A 16,749-nucleotide genomic window follows, 5' to 3' on the forward strand; every position below is an offset into this window, starting at 1 on the left:
GCCAGCGGGGAGCAGGCCTAAACTGCAGTCGGACATCCTTAGTGCTGCTGAGGAGGCAGGAGAGGCTCCCACCACCACTGCTGTGCTGGCAGCCATCAGCCTGGCTTGTGGCTGAACAGAGCTCCCCCTGTGGGAGCGCACTGACCACCAGGGGGCAGCTCCTGCATTGAGTGGGTACACTGGCTCTTGGAGGTTACCCAACAGGAACTATGAAGAGAACTGCAGATTCCCCTTCGTTTTTTGTAGTTTGGAGGTGCCCTGATGAGGCCCAGCTGTGAAGCAATGCAAGCTGCTGTGGGGCCTTGGGCCTTCTCTTGGAAGTTCTGGGTCTGTGGCCCAGCTGCAGTTTGTTAGGTAATTTTCAGGTTGCAAAGGGCCAGGGCATTCATATGCAAAAGCCTCTGCCACAGCCTGGGTGGGGCAGGGTCTCAGGGAATCAAAGGGCAGAGCAAGGAACTGTGGCGGATTCTCAGCCCTGCCCTAAGGGGCTGTGCACGTCTCAGTGTCCTGATAATTTAATTGCTGCAAGAACCTCTGAGAGAAAGCCGCCCTCGAGTTCCGAGTTCTGCCCACTGCCAGACAGTCCAGTTTCTCCCCATATGAGTCCTGGGTCCCTAGAGACTTCCCGGAACCGGAGTTCAGAACAGTCGGGAGCTTGTGACTCCCTCCCTATTCAAAAAGACAGCTGCGTCCTCAGGTACCAGCCCCTTTCTGTGCACTCTTGAGCCTCCATACCTTTACACTTTACTTCCGCAGCTCCTGACCCTCAATGTGCTTTTCTCTTTCCTTCTACTTGTAGAATTTCCACTCCGCCAGCCTTCCTGTAAGTTCTGGATGATGTCCGTTTTGTCTTTTTATTGTGTTTTGAAGTTGTTGTAGGAGGCAGCAATTTCGGTGTTTCCCTATGCCGCCATCTTAGTTTCTCCCAAAAAAATCTTTTTGTTTTGCTAATTTGTGAATCTGGCTGATCTGATATTGATGATTTCTTATGTTAGTTGATGTTGAACTTTAATTTCCAGGAAAATTACTACATGTGCTACTGAATGGTACTCTTGCTAATTAAGGCCAAGACTGTTTTTGAACAAGTGTATGATATATGATAAGCTTGGTGAGTTATTTAAAAAAACTCAGCAGCTGAGAGTGGAACCAAAATCTGCTATAGTAGTAAGGTCAAGTCTCCACATTCAAGGCAAAGTGGAAGATGATTGCAATGATTTATATGGTTTGCATAGAACTTATTTTTTAATTATAGGATTTGTGATTTGTATTCTCTGCCTTAATGTGCTATAAGGGATAAAATAAGGCTTAAGTCACTATTGTTCTCCAATTGTAAAGGTAGAGGGTTAGATTAACTCATAAGCAAAAGAAATTTTCATTTTTTCCAAAATGATAGAGTTGTCTATACTTTAATGTTATAATTTTCTTTTTTAAAAATTTATGTTTATTGTTGAAAGCATTATAAATGTCCCACTTTTTTCCCCATTGATCCCTTCTATCCCCTTCCCCTCAAGGCCCTCACCACACCATTGTCTGTGTTCATGGATTATACTTATATGCATATAAGTTCTTTGGTTAATCTCTTTCCACCTACTCACCAACCCACCCCAGCCTTCCCTCTGCAATTCATCAGACTGCTCCATATTTCTATGTCTCTGGATCTATTTTGTTCATCAGTTTATTTTGTTCCCTAGATTCCGTATATAAGTGAGATCATGTGATACTTGTCTTTCTCTGACTGGCTTATTTCACTTAGCATAACAAGTTTCCTGCTTTACCCAGTCTTATTGCTCCATGACCATGCATGGGTAGTTTCATGTATATAGTGTCTCCAAGAATCCAGTGTCATAGAGCAGCCTATAGAGAACATTGGCTGGTTTTGCAATGCCTTTTACACTTGCTTATACTGTTCAATTTACATTCCCTTCAAAGTATGGGGCAATTGTAGTCATCATACAACTGAGTCCACCTGTCCTATGCTGTTCTGATTTTTTTTTATGGCTTCCTTGGCTGCTGAGGCTGGAATATGCCAGGTTCATTTGTTTCTAGGAAGTTCCCAAGTCTTTTTTTTTCTCTCACGCTTGGGAGTTCTTGTTCCTAGACTAGATGGTGTGTCTGATTCGTTTGCCCTAAAGCCAAGCATGATATATTGCATTACCTATCAACGCAATTATACAGTGTTTAAAACCTTACAAAAATATCTTTAAAATATACATGAGAACTATAAATAGGCCGCTTAAAAAGCCCATTTTTTAAAGATGAGCCATTATTTGGTCAATTTGTTAAGGCACAAATTCCATTATGTGGTTGATGGATTGTTGGTGATTATTTCGCTTTCTTTCATCTGTCCAAGGAAAGATACGTGAAGAAGTTAAATATGATCATGTTGCTTCTTAAAATTCTTCATTTTAACTGGGAATATTTATAAATGTACCAAACTGTAAGGTTATTTTCAGATTGCTGCAAGTCCATGTCACTTTTGTTTCCATCTGTCATAAAACGTTATTGGATTGAATGTGGATACTTATGGTCTTAAGCCACATAGTAGCAATATCTTCAGTATTCTTTTTGAGCACTGGTTAAAACAACAGTGGAATGAATAGCTATTCATAAATTAAACATTCATTGTGCACTGTATAATTTTTTGTTGATGAGAATATGAGACAGCTGTATAAAGAACTAATTAATCATCTGCTGAATTTAATCCATCTGTACTTGAAAGCTTTAATTCAGAATTCCCCCCTCCCCTCCCCACAATGCTTTTGCCTAGAGAGTAAAGTATATTTCCAAAATACTTGTATTGCAGAGGACATCTGCCTATTTATATTTTTAATAGAGTAACTTCCCAAATATATTTTCAAAGTTCTGTTGAAGGCTTCACCTCTGGTTGTCTTTCTTTTTGTAACTAAAGTATATTTTATATTCGTTAAAAAATACATTGAGACAGGTTTACCGAAGAAACACAAAGAAATACATATAAAATACAGAGGAATCACAGTAAATTTGCTCAACTGAAAAGAAAATAAGTGGGTGAAAATAGTAGATAGGAAGATGAGGTGAAAAAGAGAATATTTTTGTTTGGTGTGTTTGTGCTTTAATAGTAACTTACGAAGGTGAAAGATCATACAGTTTGGAATACTTGCCTCACTTATTTTCCCATAAAACTGAGATGTGTCTGTTTGTAAATTCTTTAAGTATGATGAGGGAGTGGCATGTCTGCTTACCTAGTCTCTCTTTATTTTCTACTTTTCTTAAGAAGACAGATAAAACTATTTAATGCATGACTGTTTCAATATCTGATTTTAGAATCTTTCAGGAAGTTTGAAGCAAAACATACAAGGAAGGAATAAGCTGTGCTAGAACATTTACATATATGAAGACTCAATATTGCTGATGGCAGTGGTATATTGTATACTTTTCAACACAGAGAAAAAGATATACTAGTTTCCATATATCTCCATCTGTTGATCTCTGTACCTAATTATCTATTAACAATTCCTTTTCTCTCCTAGATCTTAATCTCTCTGTCTGCCAATGTCTTGCTAAAAGAATAATATAAATATGCTCACACATGTATTAACTTTAACAAATATAAAGTCGTAGTTCTATTTATATTTAATTTTCCCAATATAATACCCCTATTAAACCACCAGAATCTTTCATTGTTCTCTTTCTAGGGTCATGTTTCTTCCAAGAATGTCTCTATTCGTTCACCTTTTATTCACCACACACTCAACACAGGGCAATTTGTCTTCTGCACTCACCACTCCATTGAAACTGATCTCAACAAAATTATGAACAATTTTCTAGATGTTAAGTGTCATGACCACTTTTCAGGCCTATTGTACTTGATTTATCTACACTTTTTGTCACTTTTTTTGAGAACAACTAGTTCCTCCTTGAAACATGTTCTTCTCTTGTCTCCTGTGATCATATGAATGATGGTATTGACCTAAGCCTGCCTTTTTTTTTTTTTTTTTTTTTTTTTTTTTTTTTTTTTTGTCTCTGCACTTTCTAAGAAAACTCCTTTGCTCTCGGGGTCTCAAACTGCAAAGATATGCTGATGATTCACATATCTTTCTTTTTGTTGCTGCTGTTAATCCTCTCGACCAAGGGTATTTTTCCATTGATTTTTAGAGAGGAAGAGTGGAAAAGAGAGGGAGAGACAGAGAGAAACATTGATATGAGAGGGATGCATCAATTGGTTGCCTCCTGCATGAACCCTTACCAGGGCCAGGGAACCTGTAACCAAGGTACATGCTGTTGACTGGAATCGATCCCAGAACCCTTCAGTCCACAGGCTAACTCTCTATCCACTGAGCCAAATCAGCTAGGGCGATTTACAAATCTTTATTTCCAGAACTCTGGAGCCAAATACCTAGTATTTATTCTTGGATATTTTAGTACATCATTAATCTTCCGTTACTCCCCCTCCCCCAACCAGCTGCTCTTTCCATGTTTTCTGTCTTAATGAGACTCTCCTATGCATGCAGTTGCCGAGTGTATCTTTGTCCACTTATGAGAACTTCTAGACATCCCTTTGGTCTTATATGCTACCTCCTCTCGGAAGCTTCATAGAGCTCCTGGATTTGAGTTCTGAGCCCTCCTCTATGCTCCTGTGCCCCCACGGCAACACTTGATGTCTATGCCCCTTTATCAGGAAGCATGTTCTGTCTCCCTCACTAAACATAAAACTATGTGAGGGTAAGGACATTTTGGTGTTGTTCACAGACTTATACTACTTGTGATAGCACAAGTCCCTAGCACATAGTAGACTTCAAATATTTCCTCATAGAAGAGAAGATAGGATGTAGACCCTTTGTGGCAAAACCCAAAAGAAAACCAGTCTTATCAATAGCAACGGGTCTCATGATATGTAGTAGGTTGATTTCAGACCCTACCAATACACGTGTCATAAAGAGTCATTGTATTTGCCAGATATTTATATTGCATGCAACTGAAACGCAAATAAAAGAGACTAACACTGAATTCAAACTGGCTTAAACAAAATAGGGAGATTTATTGCTTCAAGTCACTGAACAAGTCTGGGTCATTCAGTAGTAACTGAAATTAGTGATATCAAGAATAATTTCTCTCTCCATCTTTGGACTCTGATTTTATTTTTTATAATATACTAGAAGCCTGGTGCACAAAAATTTGTGCACTCGGGGGGTGGGGTTGGGGTGGTCCCTCAGCCCAGCCTGCGCCTATTTGCAGTCCAGGACCCCTTGGGGGATGTCCACCTGTCGACTTAGGCCCACTCCCTGGGGTATCAGGCCTAAGCTTGCAGTCAGACATCCTTCTGGCAGCCAGGGAGCCCTTGGGGGATGTCCGACTAAAGGCTTATACCCCCAAGGGAGCTGTGATGAGGAAGCTGGGGTGACAGAGGAGCCATGCTGTCCCGCCCCACCGCCCTGGGTGGCAAATAGCAGGCTCGGATGGCGGTGGAGCAGGCGGGATGGCGCTGACCCGTCCTGCCTGCAGTAAGCAAATTAGCCACCATCTTTGTTGGTGGTTAATTTGCATATCACGCTGATTAGCCAATGGGAGGCGTAGCAAAGTTACGGTCAATTACCATGTTTGTCTATTATTAGATAGGATTTTTATTGATTTCAGAGAGGAAGGGAAAGGGAGAGAGATAGAAACATCAGTGATTAGAGAAAACCATCAATCGGCTGCCTCCAGCTGGGCATATGCCCCAACTGGGAATCCAACCATGACTTCCTGGTTCATAGATCAATGCTCAGCCACTGAGCCACTGCGGCCAGGCCAGCTCTGCTTTTCTTGTGTGTGTGTGTGTATGTGTGTTGGCTTCACTCTCAGACAAACCATTCTCCAAGCTCTCACTCTAGCCCAGGGGTGGGCAAACTTTTTGACTCGAGGGCCACAATGGGTTCTTAAACTGGACCGGAGGGCCAGAACAAAAGCATGGATGGAGTGTTTGTGTGAACTAATATAAATTCAAAGTAAACATCATTACATAAAAGGGTACGGTCTTTTTTTTTTTTTTTTGGTTTTATTCATTTCAAACGGGCCAGATCCGGCCCGCGGACTGTAGTTTGCCCATGGCTGGTCTAGCCTCACCTCTCTTCTTTATGCCCACAAATGTCCTGGAATTTAGCTTCATTAGCCTGGGTTGGATTATGTTTCTATGCCCAAACTAATCACATATACAAGGGGGTCGGTGCTCTGATTTCCAGGCCATGGTCACATGCCATCCCCTTGGACAGCGGTACTGTCAGATAAATTAAATCACATGAACTGTGGGTGGGAGAGATGGTTTCCAAATATACTGTGTTCTCTTACCAACCACAGTGGGGTTGGACTCTGTGCAGGCAGAATTGGTAAATCAGACCTGTGCAGAGGGGAGCATCAGCCATCCTCTTGATTGGAATGCCCTGTATGAGGAGCGAATTTTAAAATCTTCTAAAGCTGGTGCTCACTTTTTGTATAAACAAAGAAAATATAAACTGTTGGATGTTTAATGATTTTCCCAATTGTATAACTTTACATCCCGATCCCAGTAAATTCATTATTTCAATGAGGATTTGGCATCTATAATTTCTATCTGAATGATTTAAGAAACAAAGTCTAGCCTTTGTTTAATTAAAAGGTAAAAAGTAAAATTTTAATAACTTTTCCAGCTTGCTGTGGACTGTACCCCTTGAATTCTTCTCCCTTCTCCCAGGGTTTTTCAATTGAGTAGTTATATATCTATAAAAATAATTACTGCAGTTACATAGCTACATGTTGAAAGCATAGTGTTACCTGCAGGTCCACCGAGTAATCATTTCTGAAAGCTGCAAAGCACATAAAGTGAATTTTCCTCTTGGGTGTGGGGTGTCTACATATGTAGCTTAGGAAATGCAAAGCCAGCTACAAGGTATTTCTCCTTCCTCATAGCAAAAGCAATTAGTATGCTAAGAAGCACATGTCCTTCTAGGTCATTTCAGTTGCAAAATTTTTGCTTGAAAAGCTGTCTTTTAAAGATAAACAGGGCTTTCTTGTGAAAAGAGACAGCAACAATCGCTTTCGTTTCTGATATAAACACAGACTTGGAAGTTATAAAAGCAACAAAATTCATAACATTTATGAATCCATTGGATGTCATTTGTACTGAGATATATTTTTCCAAGTAACTATAACTTGATATCCATCTTAGAAGATGTGATTGTGAAACACCATTTTAAAAATGCAACATATTTAGGCTACAATTATGTAGGACATATGGGTTAATGAATACACCGGCAACGGCGGCAAAGCATGCTGTTTAGAAAAAGAATAGATACCTTTATTGTTTTGTCTCTTCATGATTTCCAAGAAAAGGCAAGGCCAGATCAATTTATTGCTGTGCATTTATTACAAAGACACATCAAAAGCAAAGTAGCAAGGCCTTAGCACCTTAACACTTATTCTGGATCTTAGACGTTCCAGCGGGCATAGATGGTCTCATGGAGACGTGGAACCTACCCTCAGCAGTATTCTAAGAATTAGGTCTGAATGCCCGTAGCCTGCTTCTTCCTGTGCACCTGGACTTCATATTTCCCAGAGAGAGGAGCTGGGTAATGTGCCACTTCAGAGAGCAATGACTTTCCTCTTGTCCAATCTTCTCAGAGTGACTTTGGCTTAGGCAGTCTTCACTGGTTTCACCAAACGTAGGCGTGTTTTATTGATGCTGTGCATGTGACATGAGCAAATTCAGGAGGAACCACTTAGAACTGCTTTCTTCCAAGAAGCAAACTGTGCAAAGTTCTAAGCTCTGGCATAAAACTGAACTTCTCTCAAAATGACTCCACTCTTTTACAAAATGGCAGTTCACTAAGATGTGATTGGGAAACACCATTTTAAAAGTGCGACATTTAAATAGTCATTAGGGTAGGCTAGGTTATGTCGTGGCAAGAAATAATACCCACATTTTAGTGGCTTAATTCAACAGAGTTAGTTCTTGCTCATCTAATCTGATGTGGATTGGTGATGACTCCACATGAAGCCAGCATGAGTCAATTTTGTAGCTTCCGGGAAAAGAAAGAGCTTAGCAAACTCTTCACACCCATTGTTAAGTATTTGGAGCAGCACCCATACATGGTTCCTTGTCCAGAGCTGGTCACACAGCCCTGCTTCCTTCAGGTGCATTGGGAATTGGGGGGAAGCATATCCAGTGACTATGCAGTTTTTCTGTCAGCTTACTTATCTGTAAAATGGGCATGATTACAATAATGCAGAGGATTATTACAAATTAGTGCTATGTAGTAATTTAGGACCACTGTAAAACAAATGAAATCATAAATCTAATTTGCTCAGCACATGTTTGTCATATAGAAAGTACTAAGGAGGTAATAGCCTTATTGTTTCTGTCCTCTCAGAAAAAGGAACCATAGGTTTCTGTAGTACTATATAATAGCTTTTAAGATCACTTCAAAAGATTTTCCTGAACTTCAGATACTTTTTTTCTTTCCTCTGTATTTTTTTTTCCTGGTGATTCAACTGTAATCCCATTGAGTGGAATTTCAACAATAGCTTGAAACATTTCAGCATTTGATTCTGTCACAATAACACAGGATATTTTTTATTCAGTATGGAGTTTTGTTCTTCAGGTTCCCATGTGTTAAGATCAGCTTTAGCTATAGGGGGTCAGGGTACATTTAATCAAAGTTCCATGCTCTTTCCATAGTTTTAAGGGGGCTCTATTAAAACCTATTCAGGACAACATGTTTATTTTGTGACATTAATTGTATTATAAGAGCTACAAGAATGACTCAGATATATCTTAGGCTTCAAAAGCTTAAACTACTGATGAATAGGTAGAGCAAACATATGCATAATCATAACACATGTAAATTGAGTTCTAGGTGTCAGCAGGAAGATGATATAACCAGTCAGGCATCCAGGAAGACAACCTGAAAGGTTTTGAGATAACGTCAGTGGGCATGGAGGATTTGAGAACACGGATATGAGAAAAAAGGCAAAATAGAGCGAACGGAAAACATGAGCAAGAACAGAGCAGGCCCTAATCTATAAGCAAAGAATGTTCTGAAGAACAATTTTTAAAAATCAAGCTCATGGAATAGAGAGCATTAAAGGCTATAATCATAATTTTTCTGTCAGTTTTCTTAATGTTAAATGGGAAATATATAATTCTTAACCTGCTAAGTAAAGTGGGTCTGCTGAAGGTTTACTTGTTTTTTCTATATTATAACCAGGTTTCACCTACATAAAATTTGTCATATATTCTCTAGTCACTAGAAGATTTTTCCTGCATTGGGCATCTGTTCCAATAAAAAAAATATGAAACTTTATATCTTTAAAAACCTGTTTGACCTTGTGCTACCACCTTTCTTCCGAAATACTTTTTCAATTAAATTTCAATCCTTTCTAAACCAGATAAAAGAGATGAAACAATGTTCAATATAGATGATAATAGCTGATATGTATATAAGTTAATGGAATTGATCTTCACTTTCCATTCTTAGACTTTTGGAGGTTTTGAAGGTGTGAGAAAAATATTAAATGGAGAAGGATTTAAACAATTTGTCAAGGTTTTCCAAGTAGAAGTTAAAGCTCTTTAAATAAGTGAATTGAAGGCTTGATTCTTTTGCATGTATAAGTACATTTCCAAGAAGATTGCTTTACTTACTGGAAATATCTGATAGAAGAACTATGTGGTTAGTACATTCAGTCTTTGTAATCAGAAAAATAAGAAGATTAATGGAACATGACAATAGTTTGAAATTATATTTGAATGATGAAGTTGATGTGATTAAATTTTATAGAGGAATATTATTAGAAACATTTTTGTTAGAACTGGAGAAATGATAATATAGAAAGAACACTTTTCAAAATAACTATTTAATTACAAATATGCATATATATAAATTTTATTTATATAAATATAATTAAAGTACTTAATTATAAATGTGCTCTTCTTTGTCATCAAGCCACTGGGAAGATATGAGTTATAAATTTAAATAGTATTTAGCTTTTTAAAATAGTTCTAGTTGAATAAATTTTTTAATTAACTTCTGACAGCAGTATCCTGCAACAAACAATAGAGCTTGTGTTTTAAAATAAGTAATAACATAAATTATAAAAAGAAGTCTTGTTATATTTGCATCTGCCAAAATACAGAGCAACATAGGGTAAATATTGTTTTTTTTTTTCTAATCTGTTTACTTGTTCATAGGTGCCTGGAGTGAGTAAGTGCTCAGATGAAAACATTATACCTAAATGTGTCAGGCTTCACATACTGATATGATGCTGTAGGAACATAAGCAAATATAATGAGGGTTTTTTTCCTCTCAATTTTTGTAGTGAATTATTTTCTGCTGTTCATTGGCAGTGGCCTATAACAAACTTGTGTTTTTGGCTTCATTGCAGTTCAAAACTAGAACTAGTGATTGCTTTGGTGCCAGGTAAAGCTATCTTCCTTAGAAACATCATTCTCTTGCCATTTTTTGCGAAAGTATGTCAGAGAATTGAAATGATTCTCAGCTTTCCTGGATATGCAAAAGAATTTCTACTGTTTTGAGCTAAACAACATGAAGTTCAATTTGTACTCAGTGTAAATGCAAAACTAAAGATGGTGTTGTTGATAGATATCAACTGGCTATATATTACTAGGGAATATCTATGGAATGTTTTATTATGATTGACTTCATGATCATAATTTATAAAACTCTTCACCAAATTTAGGGTATATTTATAATCTGAGATGTATTATATTAATAATTGTCAACCTGAGATCAATGCAAACATTTTTTTTTTTCTAAAAGCGATTGTGTAATGAGAAAGGGTATTTCTATCTTTTTGTTTGTTTGGTTCTATAGTGAGGAAATCCAAGCTTCTCAGAATAGAGACGTGACTTCCCAGAATGGAGCTTTGGAGAGAGAGGAAGCCTGAAGAATAAAAGGTAATTGCAAGGGGATGCCCTCAAAGCTATGAACTATTTGGTGAGTTTAAGATGTATAGTTTCAAAATCAGAATAAAAAAAAAATGGAATAAGGACCCACAATTTCCAAGTCTTTCTCAAAGATCATCTTCCAGGGCTTACATCTTTTTGTATCATGTTTGATAATATTTTTAATAATAACAGCCACATAAAGTATGTTTTACCTACCTGATTTCTGATTCTTGAAACAATATATATTAAGTTAAATAATAATTCCTCCATTATTTTCATGCATAATCAGTTCTTTTTCTAGAAACTGTTTTCTATCATTGAGTTGTAGGTCAGTTCTTCCTCAGTGTCATACAGTTTCAATTACTATCTATGATAATAAAAGGGTAATATGCTAATTAGACCAGACATCTTCCTGACATCATTCCAGATGTCCTTCCTGATGAAGCTGGGGCTGGAGGGAAGCCAGCCTGGGTCCCAGGTACCTGTGGTCAGCCCAGGGGAAACCAGCCTGGGTCCTGGGTGCCTGCCGGTGGCCGGAAGAGGGAAGCAGCCCAAGTCCCGGGTGCCTGCTGGCAATTGGAGGAAGGAATCCCGGGTGCCGGAGGGAAGCTGGTGCCAGCAGCCAGGTGAAGGAAGGCCTACTCTTGCATGAGTTTTTGTGCATCAGGCCTCTAGTAGGCTTACAATGTACTTCCTTTTCAGTGAACTTAGGCTATCCTGCATTCTCTCTGTCTCTTTTCTTTGTTTTCATAGAACCTCCTTCACTCACCTGTCCATTACAAAGCCTAAGGTATGGCAAAGGTCTCATATTCACATTAAGTCATTGTGATTTATATATTCCCATTCAGACATCAGATCTGATTGAGTGCCGGGAGCCGGTCCATGCTTGCTGTTTCAAGGGACCTGGCATATATGGCATACTGTTCTTAATATGTTTGCTCACCTTCTTGGCACTATGTGTTTTAACCAAGGTCTCTGAGAAAGGTTGTTTCCCCAGGTAGGGATTTTCCCCTGAAGTTAGGGAGGGAATAAAACCTCTTAACTAAGTGCCAGGCGGGTAATTAATCACTTTAACTACGAACAATCATGCTTAAGCTACATAATCTTTACTCCCTGGAATGGAGATAAGAAACGCCCTAACCTTTGTAATAGAGATTGATAGGATTGGAATCAACTGGTATAAATACAGATTTAAGAACACAGAACTTAGAAGACAGAACCTAGAGACAGAAGAACTTCGCTGGAGAGAACATGGCAAAAGATCCTGGACAGAAACTGGCAACAGAACCTAGAGACAGAACCTAGCGAGAGAACATGGCAAAAGATCCTGGACTGAACCTGACTACAGAAATTGGCAAGAGAACCTGACTAGAACCTGGTGACTGAACCTGGCTGGAGAACCTAGTGAGGGAACATGGACACAGAACCTGGCTGGAGATCCTAACCAGAACTTCGCTGGAGATCCAGACCAGAACTTGGCTGGAAATCCTGGCTAGAGATCCTGGCTAGGCTGCTGATCAACTGAATGCTGTCTCCATGTCATTCCTTCTTCGCCGACTCCGTCTACACCTTTGGGGACCCCTAGACCTGTTGGGGTTGGACCCCAGCAATTGAGTACTGTGAGGAAGCCACATCTTTCCTGATCATCTGCACATTTTAATTCATCATTTCTTATACCTGGTCCAACATTGATGACTCTCACCTAAACCCCTTCCTTCTCCCACAGTTTCTAGCTCAGGATATTCTAATAGGCGTGAGTCATTCATTGAGAGGAATAAAAATTCAATAGGGCTCAGGGATGGCTAGAAAAATGGTAGAGATCAGAAATTATTTTTCCAAGTAATAAGACAACAAACATGAGAAAACAACTCAAAGCAGACCAAGTTTCATGTCTGAATGAATGTCAAATTCATCATTATGGTGTTCATGCTCAATAATTATCATAAAGAATACTGTCAGAACAATTCTGAAATCTCTTTAATGCGTAAATAGAATCTTTTATTTTCATTTAAATGCACTAACTGGTAGATTGCTCATGAAAACCAGCTAGCCAAATATACTTTTCTATCAGATATCATAAACATTTCTTCCTGGTTTTAAAAAAAACAGCATTTTCTTATGAAAGTACATTTGTTGTTGACATATTCTATAACACTTTTTCATAGGAAATGTTATTTGAAAATTTCCTGGTATTCTGCCCCTGGTTTGTTGAATTACCATAGTTGTACCTGTAGGCAACTATTCTGTTCAAAATATTTTCTTCAAAACAATTATTTTCAAAAATGTATTTTCACATTGGCAGTCTCCAGGGAGTTTGATAAAAGCTGGACAAATAGCTCTCTAAACCTAGTGAATCAAATCCCTGGACTGGGGACCATAAGCTGAATTTGTACCCAAATGGACAAGTTTGCTTACCTGAGTATGGAATGCACTGTTCTGAATATTTTCTTGATATGCCCACACCAAACAGATCTTAAACCTGGATAGCTATCAGAATTACCTTGGGAGCTTTTAAATACTTATATTCACGATCTCATCCACAAAAATTTAATTATATAGCTCTGAAGATGAGCAACCAGAATCCATATTTTGCAAAAGGTTCTCAAATGATTCATATAAGGGTCACACTTGGGAATGACTTTTAAAAACATATTAATAGTTTCATTTTCATATTCTGCAGTTTGGGAAAAATCTGAACTTAGCAATTAACTCATTTAAAATAATAAAACAGTTAATTTAAAAATATATATTTAAAATATAAATATTAAAAATTATTTTATTATGTTTCCATCACCTGTACCCTCTCTTCCACCTCTCCCACCCCCAACAATCACCACTAAATGCTTAAACATAGGACAACCCTAATCTACTTAGAGGATCTTTAAAAATGAAGTTATTAGACTCGTGTCTGTTTTTAAATGTGCTAAATTTCCACTGAAACATTCAGTATATCTAAATATCTAAAGTGACTCCCCCTTCCTAGTTAACATATTATCCTGCTCAACCCCTTATCAAATTTATTAAATTTTACTTATTTATATCTCCCTCTGCTGTAACATTAACTCCATAAGGATAAGAACTCTTTAAGCTCTGTTCATCACTGCACTCCTAGGGCCGAGAACAGTGGCTGCTGGTACATAGTAGGTGTTCAATACCCACCTGTTGAATGAAAATTCAGATTCATTAAATATATACATATCCAGGACTACAGGATACATGTACATGATTTATGTATAGATCATTCTATGTGTGCCATATATCTATATATGAGATTGGCATATTATCCAGTCATTCACACATATACACGATGCAAGTGTAATTGCTTATTTGCTAATAAAAGTACATTTTATTAGTTATGAAAGGTGTTCTCTTATAGTCAAAGGCAAAACGAGAGTTTGGTACTCATGAATAGATAGCCTCATCCCTTTTATTTGAAAGGGACCTGGACGCCTTGCTCTGAATTTTTATTAGCATTTCTTTTCAAGAGGAGTCACGCTGCTGCAGCTTAGGTGCTATGAATCACTCCCACTTCATGTACGTGAAAAGCAGCTGAATCATGCTGGAATCAACGTCGCCCATGCTGGAATCAGGAATGTGGCAACTACTTGGCCTTTATTCACATGATAGAAATGCAGTTAATGGCATTGTTATATCATCACATTGGAAAAAAAATTAGAATCAAGTGGCTGAAAATATTCTCTCACTGTGTAAGATAGTGAAGACACTCAAAGCTTACCTTAAAAAATATTTCTAGAAGATGAGGCTTTATAATTGCATCTTTTCTCTCTGGCTAATAGCCTTTTCAAGTGAAGAGTGCAAGAGCAGGATTCACTTTATTTTATCCAAAGAATTTTGCCCAAAAAACAACCAAAGCTAAAACACAAACAAAGGGTCTTTCAATCATTGTCTTCACTGAACATTATGCTAATTAGTAATTTCAGAACATAACCAAGAGTGATGGCTTAGAAACTAATAGGAAAAGAGCCTGAAACTGCTTTTTTCCCCCTCTTTAAAAAATTATTTATTAAAGGAGAGGAGAAAGTACTTTAGTGGTAGTCATCAAAATGTTTGAATTTAATTTTGTTATTTTTAAGTTATGTAGACACTTTTGATCTCATAGTTTTATTGTTATTGAGTGTTGTTGTTTTTTTTTAATTTGCAAATGTCAGCTCACACTTGGTTCAACGGAGCTGTAGAACAGTGTAATATACACAAAACCGCATGTGGAATTACTGCCCTTCTAACTTTTTAGTCAACAACAAACTTTTCTATTTATTACTCTACAGGTATAATTACTCACTCTTGTAAGATTGTGTTCCTCTCTGCCCATCTCCATTCTCAGTACATTTTGTTCTCATTCGGTATTGATTGTGCTGAAGTACCGCACAATCATGAGATCAGGCTTCTAGTCTCCAGCAACGCAAGTGGTTGGTCATGTGCATTGGGCAAAGGTTTTCATTTGGTTTATGTCTAACAGGTAATGGGCAAATTAAAGTCTCTGGGCCTTTACTCCAAGCCAAGGAACTGATGTTTAAACAGAAAATGAATGGAATTGTTCAGGCAATTAGAGCGAAGAACATTCGCAGTGAAAAAGGGAGAGACAGGTGTTCTTGGCAGGGAGAAGAGGCATGTGCAAAGACTCAGAGAATTAAAACTTGATGATCCAACAAACTACTCTTTGTTGTGCAGGCTGCAGTGAAGTATAAATACAGAAGGAACAGAAACAAAGACATCAGTGTCTGTTTTATTCAGAGAAAGAACACAAGAGATAGGAATAGGGTACATTTCTAGCTTTGGCCTCTTCCAGTTCCCATTCCTGTTTCTTTGAGCAAGTGTTGTGTCCTCCTTTTCATGGGACCCAACTTCCCATTAGCCAGATGATTTGAGAAAGAACTAAATCCCTCTGACAACAAGCCTTCCTAGTGTTCTGCTAATTATATCTCCTTTTGTCAAAGTGACTGGTTTAGAAATGGACTTATTACCCAATCAGGGACACAGTGACCTTAATTCCAGAACCTTTTTCTAAATTCTTGGGAAGAAGGTATCACTCTGTCAAATGGAATTGGAGTTGGAACCTTTTAAGGGTGACATGGCAAAGGCTTACCAGAGAGAAAATCCAATAGGGAAGAATACAGAGATTAAATGAAGATGAGAAACTACCAGCACACATAGACATGGTTTGAACCTATGGGCATATTATATCCCAAGCTATAGTACTTTCAGTTACATGAGCCAACAGGTTAATATTTTACATAAAGTAAGCTTGAGTTGAGTTTCTTTTGTTGCAATGAAAATGTCCTGAATAACATAAGATTTACTGGGAAAACTTTTCTTGGTTGAAATCTAAAGCATTTAATATTTCTGGGGCTTCTCAGAGTAAATTCAACAGCACACTACAGGTAGCTTTGATCTTAATGAACCAAGTTGAGAGACTTGCATTATATTTGACTTACCTTCTTTTTTTCAATTTTAGATCTAATAGAAAAGTGTTCCCATTTATTAGCTTTTTAGTTTTTTTTCATCCTAGGACTTGTATTAACTTCAGAGTAAATGTACTGTTATATTGAAGTGTCATTTCTATCTCAAAATCATACATAGTAAACTAAGTTTTAAAAAATTCCTTGTTTGTGAGATATAAAACTAAAACTCATAGATGCAGACAATAGTATGGTGGTTACTAGATGGAAGGGAGTGGAGGGGTAGTAAAGGGGGGGCAAATATATGATGATGGAAGATTATTTGACTTTGGGTGGTAAGTGTACAATGCAAGATACAGATTATGTATTTTAGAAATGTACATTTGAAACCTATATTATCTTATTAACCAATGTCTCCTGAATATATTTAATTTAAAA

At 37.8% G+C, this 16,749-nt stretch overlaps 1 long non-coding RNA gene across 1 annotated transcript in view; it reads left to right on the forward strand.

Annotated features, from left to right (window-relative positions):
* Positions 1-10,834: 10,834 nt before the first annotated feature.
* Positions 10,835-16,749, forward strand: part of LOC118657742 — a 65,325-nt gene continuing 59,410 nt past the window's right edge. Inside the window, exon 1 of the long non-coding RNA XR_004968108.1 lies at positions 10,835-10,903. This is a non-coding gene — a long non-coding RNA (uncharacterized LOC118657742). The remainder of the gene's footprint in view (positions 10,904-16,749) is intronic.

This window comes from Myotis myotis, unplaced genomic scaffold (genome assembly GCF_014108235.1).
Source record: "Myotis myotis isolate mMyoMyo1 unplaced genomic scaffold, mMyoMyo1.p scaffold_m19_p_6, whole genome shotgun sequence".
NCBI lineage: Eukaryota > Metazoa > Chordata > Mammalia > Chiroptera > Vespertilionidae > Myotis > Myotis myotis.